The sequence below is a fragment of the Rhagoletis zephyria genome, unplaced genomic scaffold, assembly GCF_001687245.7.
Source record: "Rhagoletis zephyria isolate East Lansing unplaced genomic scaffold, Rhagoletis_zephyria_1.1 Rzeph_scaffold_13683, whole genome shotgun sequence".
NCBI lineage: Eukaryota > Metazoa > Arthropoda > Insecta > Diptera > Tephritidae > Rhagoletis > Rhagoletis zephyria.
The window spans coordinates 7,262-15,389 of record NW_016170754.1 but is presented as its reverse complement, the minus strand read 5'-3'; the positions used below and the strand labels follow the sequence as shown (position 1 = coordinate 15,389).

The 8,128-nt window shown below is 34.0% G+C and overlaps 1 long non-coding RNA gene across 1 annotated transcript; it reads left to right on the top strand.

Annotated features, from left to right (window-relative positions):
• The first annotated feature begins 5,637 nt into the window (after positions 1-5,637).
• On the top strand, positions 5,638-7,189 carry LOC108378256 (uncharacterized). Its single transcript, XR_001849399.1, has 2 exons — positions 5,638-5,760; positions 6,586-7,189. It is a non-coding gene; the product is annotated as an uncharacterized LOC108378256 (long non-coding RNA).
• Positions 7,190-8,128: the final 939 nt, after the last annotated feature.

Genomic DNA, 8,128 nt, shown 5'->3' with positions numbered 1-8,128 from the left:
TCAAAAGAGCTCTTGGCCATGAAATTTGCCACTGGAGCTTTTTTTGTAACACTTTTGTGCCAGAAAATACAAACCCTTTATTCCTTACTCGCCTGCTTTCTAGGAGTTAGTCAGAAGTCGTTTCCACATTTTCAATATCTTCAGTAATATCTTCCGGACTAAATCTGACTACAAACCGGACTAGTCTCGACTATCAAAGACGCAAACTAAAAATCTTTCAAACCACAAGTATACTGTCTACGGTCTTTCAATTGTCTTACAAAAGGCTTTCAACAATCTTAGCCATAATTGCTCTGTAAAAATGGCGCCCTCCTTTAATTGAAAAATTCTCAAAAATCGACGGTAGTTTGTAGCCTCTTGTACTTTGTTATATGTATTAAAATTGAACGGGCTGTGAAACTGCATACTCGAATTATTATTATTTTTTTTTATCCAAGTGGTCCGTACTGTACATACATACGCATATACATACTTATTAGTACCTAAAACTAAATACTTAAACTCGTAAGTGTATTGATTACAAAGAAATCAAAGTAATCGATATGTCTGCATGACGGAATAACTGTTCATGCTATGCAACAACTTCTACATACATATATACATACGAAATGACCGAACGAGATATAGAAACAGAAACAGCAAAAGTCAATCACCACTATGGAATGCCACCGTCTTGAATTGAAAGTCAAGTCGAGTCCCTAAGCAACAAGTCAAGGCAAAAAAGCTCTTGGAGGGCGGGTGGGCGTAGAGTGGAGGGCGAGGTATGAAAGTGCTACAAGTGGACGCGATTTGAGTAGTAGTAGTACTCGAAGAAATGAAACGACGAAGCGACAAGCCAATAAAAGTCAACAAACGGACTTGTTTGCGCGTCACTAGCGAACGCTTAACTCACACACAAACATACACAACACACTTGCAAAGACAAATATTTGTACTACTTACATACCAAAACCAGATTAAGAAACAAAAAAAAAAAAAAACAGTTGAAATAAAATGAAGACGGACAGAAGCGACTGCAAACATAAAAGTGTAGAATAGGTAGACAGACGGTTCGTGGAAAAGGCCAATAGAGCTAACTGGAATGCACCCATACCAATGTATATGTGTACATATATGTATGCACATTAGGGTGATACAATTTTTTTTAATGTTAAGCTCTTACATCCGAGGATTTTTTTGTTAAAAAAATGATACCTAGAACTGCCTCAAAGCCCCTGAAGCCTTCCATGTACATATTTTATATGAGAAAAAACACTTTCATAGAAATGTTATAGAAAACTTGAAAATCAAAATTTTTCGATCGGAAAACTCGGTTTTACATTTTTTGGAATTTTTGTGGAATCTATAAAAAGTACGTAATATTAAAAATTTGTCAAATAAACGATTGGGTATTATTATTGAATTTTCAGTAATTCTATACAATTTCTACGAAAAAAGTGTTTTTCCCTCCAAAAAAATGCATAGCAAACTTCGTAAGTTCAAAATATATTTTTGTTAAAAAAAACACGGATATTCATTTTCATTTAGAAAAATCGTAGGGAGCTTAACATTTTAAAGTTTTTCCCCACGCATGTATTCTTGGGCCACCCTAATGTACATATATGCATGTACATATGTATGTATGTTTAAAGCAAGACCTGCAAACAGTATGAACAACACAATGAAACACTGAGCCATTCAATGACAAATGAGCTTTACTTAGATATCTACATACATATGTACATACATATACATAGTTAGTTCGGTAGTGTTTTTGGAGATGCCATTGAAGGCATTCGTGGCATGGTTTCTGTCGGAGGACAAATCTTACGCAAGTCGACAACTTATGCTTTCTTGGGTTAATGAAAATGAACTAACCAATAAATAAATAAATTGGTACATAAGAACAAATGAAGTGAAACGAAGTGCGACTAATGGCATGCGGCAACCACAAAAATTGATAACGTCTTCGGATGACAAAAACGAAAAAACCAAAAAGTAAAAAAAAAACAGAAAAATTAAATTGAATGGTGGATGACGGTGGAATTTACCGCAAGAAAAATGTAGGTATTACAATGTAATAATACATAATTGAAATACTAAAAGCAATAAAGGAAATGGATTCCAAGTTGTTGAGAGGAAATTGAGGAAATGAGAAATTGCAAAGGCGGAGCAGAAAAGTGCGGAGAGCAACCGCAGATCTGTAACGCCGCCGCTGTTCAGAGTAAGCTTTGGTCAGCCGTAAAGTCTCGGTACAAACCGATGGAGCGCGATGACAGAACAGAAATTTTATTCGAAGAACACGCTTCGCCGAAGCGATGCGCCAGCTACTTTAACCGACAAATAAGATGGCATCCCTCGGTGGGTAAGGGAAAGAGTAGAGTGACCAGAAGACTTGATGTTCTCGCACTTCGTTCAGCAGTTAAGTTCAGGTGACAATCAGGAAGGAAAAGGCGTCTAGACTCACTGGTCCTGGCTGGTAGACTACGATCGCTTTGTTCATTGAAATCAGGTAGAGTGGTTTCAGTACTAAAGCCGAGGAAGCCAACAAAAAAAGGAAGCCTTTTCACTCGTTAACCCTCCTTTCCGTAGACACTTGAGCTAAGCATGAAAATATGGTTTTCGTAAAGTGCATAGCTCCAGGACATCACTTAACGCCCCATATGTCATGCCCTGACGATCGCCCAATATAAATAATTAAATTGTTTTGTAATTATTATTATTTTTTAATAAATTAGTTTATAATAAGTTTTCTTGATACTTAATGTTCTTATATATTTGGGTGTTTCCATGAAAATGGTAAACAAAAAATGCAAGTCAATGGAATAAAACGACTTTATAACTTTATACTTCGTTTTCAGGTGGCGAAAAAGGCTATAAAAGCGACATATGGTGGAGAGAAAAACGGAAAAAATTAAATAAGAAATTAAATTCAAATCAAATTCAAAATGTATTGTTTTCAACTTATGTTTATTTATTTATTTTTAATAATTTTCATTTAAAATATAATTCAATCTATAACAGGAACCACTTAAATAAAAGTTTCAAAGCTTGGACAAATTTAAAAAAATTAATCAAACTCAAAAAAATTGTCATCAAAATTTCCAAATTTTTAATCAGAATATTTAGAAAATTTTTGGGTTTGCAGTTAAACATCTATATTTGTATGAAAAAAATCCGTAACATTTTTAGCAACTTGAAACTCGCACTTTATTAGACTAAAATTGGATGGGCAACAAATCCGCATACGCTCAATATTCTGATTAAAAATTTGGAAATTTTGATGACAGTTTTTTGAAGTTTAATTAATTTTTTTAGAATTTGTGCAAGCTTCGAAATTTTTATTTATGTGGTTTCTGTTATAGATTGAATTATATTTTAAATTAAAATTATAAAAACATAAGTTGCAAACAATATTATTTGGAATTTCGGTGCTAATTAGTTGAATGCAGGTGTTTGTATTACTAATAAAAATATTGTATGGGGGAAAAATATGCCACTTCCGATATTTCATGTCCGTTATCACATTTTAATTAAAGATAAAACCAAAAACGAATTGCCTGTGATTGAATATGACTTGGTTGTAATGGTCCGTAATTGGGCTTTATTTAAAGAATGATTAAGAAAGGAAAATCTCACTAGATTCTCAGAGTTTTGCTTATTTTTACATGCACTCTGAAGCCACTTCTGTTTTTGTCACTTCCGCTATGACCTCCTTTTCATCGATTTCCCCGAGAGCAGTGTTCCAAGTCAAGTCAAGTGTGTCAATCGAAAGGATAAAAGCTACACAACGGCGATTTTTTTTTATAAGTGACTTCCGTTTTCGTATAATTTATTTAACTCTAAAGTCGTACGAATGTCACGTCGGACACCATGGAACCACCCATATGTAATAAGTAATCAATTTTTTTTAAATGAATTTTTATAACACTTTTTTTTTTGTAATAATTTGAATTAATTAATTAAACCGATAGGTGGCGCAGGGGTAGAAATATTTGATAACCCTGTATTTATAGGCCGCCATGGTTCATATTTAGAACGTACATATATTAACTGCATACACTGAAAGAAATAACTCCACACCAAATTTAGCTGGTAGGTAGCGCACGATTCGAAATATTTCTGATTTAGTTTATATTCGACTCGACTTTTTGCCGAAAGGTGGCGCAGGAGTCCAGATATTATTGGCCCGATTTCGTTTATATTTAGAAAACTTGTTTTAAACATATATTTTTTTTTTGTAATAATATTTTTGACTAAGTCATTTTTTATATATTTTTTATAATAAATGTTTTCAAAATTATTTTTCTTTTCATAAAATGTAGCTAATTCCTCTTTTCAAAAATGTATCTTTAAATTTAGAACTTTTTCAAAAATTCAAAATAAAAATTTCTTGTGATTTTTTTGTTTGAATTTTTTCTGCAAACGCCGAAATGTGATATAAAGAGCTAGACATTTAAAAAAAATTAATAAAAAAATAAAATGAAAAAATTAAGAATAGACAAGCAAAAGAAAAATAATGAAAACTGGCCAAAATACCGTGTACTGGTTATAATGGCACGGGTGTATTTAGATTAAAACTAGATAAAGCAACTCTCATTAAATATATATGTATTTTTTTGGTTCACTCATCTCTTTTACTGCGGCTATCATTTGTGCAGCGTGCGTCGTCAGATGCAGTTCAAAATACGTTGGAATAATATTTTGCGTTTGCTGCTCCGAAAAGTATGCATCAGTATTATTTAACCTTAAAAGCTATGCAACTGAAGTTTTGGTGAACAAGAAATGTGTTGCATACTTTGTGGCGTCTCCGCCTGGTTTTTTGAATTTTTTATGATTTTCTTGGTTTTAGGACTCTTTTTTCCAGCTTACTTTACTATTTGAGGCAAGCAGAAAGATTAGGTGATTTACTAAATTAAATACCGAATTGTTTTCTTCGAGAAAATGTGATAATTTAGGCATGAAAACCATATTTTAAGGGAAAGGTTATAAACAACTAACACAGTTTACTTGCACGGCAGGAATTTCCTCTGCTATAATCCCGGATATGATGAAGAGCACCAGCTGTGATTGTTTCCTTAGGCAACCGCTGATCGTAGGTAGCGCCTATGATCTACATACATACATATGTACATATATTTGTTGATTAGTTAGTTAGTACCCACTGGGATTAGTTTACTTCAAGTACAAGTTTGCATATATGTATGTGTGTAACTACATATGTATTCACTGGCTATATCTACTATGGAATTAACCTTCATGACTGCTGAACTAACAGAAGTAGATTAAACTGGGTTGCTCCTCACCTCATGCCCGTGGTTTAGTTCCGTATGACATGTGTGCATGCGTACGCTTGTCACGCATATTTATACTTACTTACATACATATGTATGTATGTATGTACGTGCATACATTGAAACGAGCGTGTGATGAGAGCGGACGTGAGCTTATTGTGTGGTGGCCTCACAGCGCACTAATAAAATGAAATATGCGTCGTATAAACGGATAGATAGATGGATAGATATGTATGTAGCTAAAGTAGATGGGTGAATGAATAAATGAATGAAAGAATGTTGACCTAATTTCATTTATATGTTTATTTTACATACATTTCATTTCATTTCTTTCATTCTTTCTTTCATTTCTACATAGCTTCATTTGTTTGATGTGCTTGTTGGCCTCACTTGTTGCCTGTTGCCTTTAAGCGATCGGCTGGTTGGTGTTGTTGGCTTTGTTGTTGCAGTTACTTTCCTAAGCACCGCGGCGCTATCGCTTCGATTGGTAAGTTATACATACACACATATGTACATATACAAATATACGAGTACACACCTTGCAGAAAAAAATTATCAATTGATAAAAAATAACCCACTTGTAGTTAGCTTTTTCGCGGAATTTCGATACCGGTTCACGTCCCTGATTTTTAGCATATCTGTCTGTCTGTATGTTTGTACGCGCATCAGACGAGAACTAATGCATGGAATTGAATGCAGTTTTAACCAATCTATTGCTAGAGGCCTAACTTAAAATATAGAAAGAAAAAAAATTAGAGACTTGCCACCTGTTTGAAAATTGCAATTTAAGTAAATTGATAATGTGAAGTAAATACTGCGATATGGCTGTCAAAAGAAAGAGGTTTAAGAAGGCTTACAGCCGAAAATATTTTTGTTAAAGGTTGCCACCTGTTTGAAAATTTTAATTTAATTTAATTGACAAGATAAATGGAATATTGCAATATGGGTATCAAAGTGAAGATGTTTTGGGAAAGTTTACTGCCGAAAATATTTTTGAGCAGGGTTGCCACCTGTTTGAAAAATTGTATCAAATTAAAGTAATAAAATAAATTAATTATTACAATACGAGAATCAAACAGCACAAAAATACTTTTAAGGCGCCGTAAAGTACGACCGATATTTGCTAGTGTTAAATAAAGTAAATAAATCAATAAGTAAAAAAATTAAAAAAAATATTGTATTGCTTTATTTCGTGGCCATCGGCATAGAAATATAGTTCGATTTCGTCAAAGAAAATATACAAGTAACGGTGACCTTTAATTCCTTCCTAATCTACTTCAAGTTAACTTATAGTTAGATACATTTCCTGCAGGGTATGTACGTGCACACACACATATAGCAAAAGAACTCTTGCCACCCCTCCAGGATCACGGCACACAACAGATCTTTACAGAAACTTGCAACAACAATGGCAATTAACAGGGTGAAGTAATGCGCGTGTATGAACAAAAGCACACACACACCAATGCAGTACACACGCACACTCGAAATGAAAAAGAAAATATTATCAGATAGGAAATGAAATAAAAAGCTTGCAGAAAATGTGCACGCACACAACAACAGTATGTATACAGACGGTGGTTTGAGTGTAGAAGCAGAACAAGCAGCAGCAGCAGCAACAGCGGCGGCGGACCCACGCACACACGCATAATAGAAATGAAGAAATGAAATGTTTTCATTAGGCACTTTTTTATTTTTATTGGATTGACACGATCCACAGTTGGAGCTGTGCTTTCGAACGATGCGAGCTGGCGGCGGGTGAGCTGCTTGCGCTTGATTGTGACAGCGTGTTCAATTGAGTTGAAATGAAAAAAAATTATAAATAAAAATTTTTTTATAAGTTTATTTCGTGTACAAATAGTGTTATGAACTTTCTTTCTGCGCTTAACACCGAAATTCGCAAAAGCAAAAAAAAACAAATTGGTGACCATTTCTCTATCGCATTTTTGACAAAGTGTTGTGCTAAGTGCTTAATTAACATTTGTACGCAACAAAATAAAGCAAATGTTGTCATTCGAAAAACAAAAAAAAAAAAATAAAAAATTGTGTTATGTTCGGCGAGGATATTTGTAGCTGTTGTGAATTCGCAAAAAAAAGTTAATAGAAATAAAATAAAACATAAAACGAAATATGTATAAGAAATGCTGCTGCTTTTGCTGCCTAACACCTACCACTCACTCGCTCATTTGATGGTCTATCTATCTAGCTGTCTGTCTATCTATCTAGCTGTCTGTCTGTCTGTCTGTCTGGAAGCAGCACCACGTGCCGACTTTGGCGAGTGACCTACTTAGCCGCATTTTACTGATGTGCGTTCAACTCACACGCATGCCGTCACACATCCACACACACACACACACACCTACACACATGTGCGATTACTTTTGTATCTACGAATGTGTTTGCGCATTTTTATGAACTCGTTAGCTTAGGTATGTAAACTTGTACGCATTAAATAATATTAACTTTCAAACTGTTTGAGGTTTTTTGCGTTTCTTTTTTTTTTTGGTTTTACTATATTATAACAACAAATTGCGTTGTGGGAAAATAAGTTTTGTAGCTTTCCAAAATGACTCAGCGATTGATTGGAATTTATTGGTTTTTTCTCCTTTTGTTTTATCTGCCATTAAAAATAGTGTTTATTTAGATGTCATTGTTGGGATTTTTTCTTTTTCTTTTTGAGAACTATCATAAAATTTAAATAAATACGCATAACTAAAACAAACTAAGACAATTGATTAGCCTTGGCAAAGCGCATGCGCAGAGTGAAAGTCGTTAAGTGATTAAGACTGAATTAAAGGAGTTAAAAAAAGAATACACCCTGTGTCAAAAATATAAGCACACCACATATTGACAAG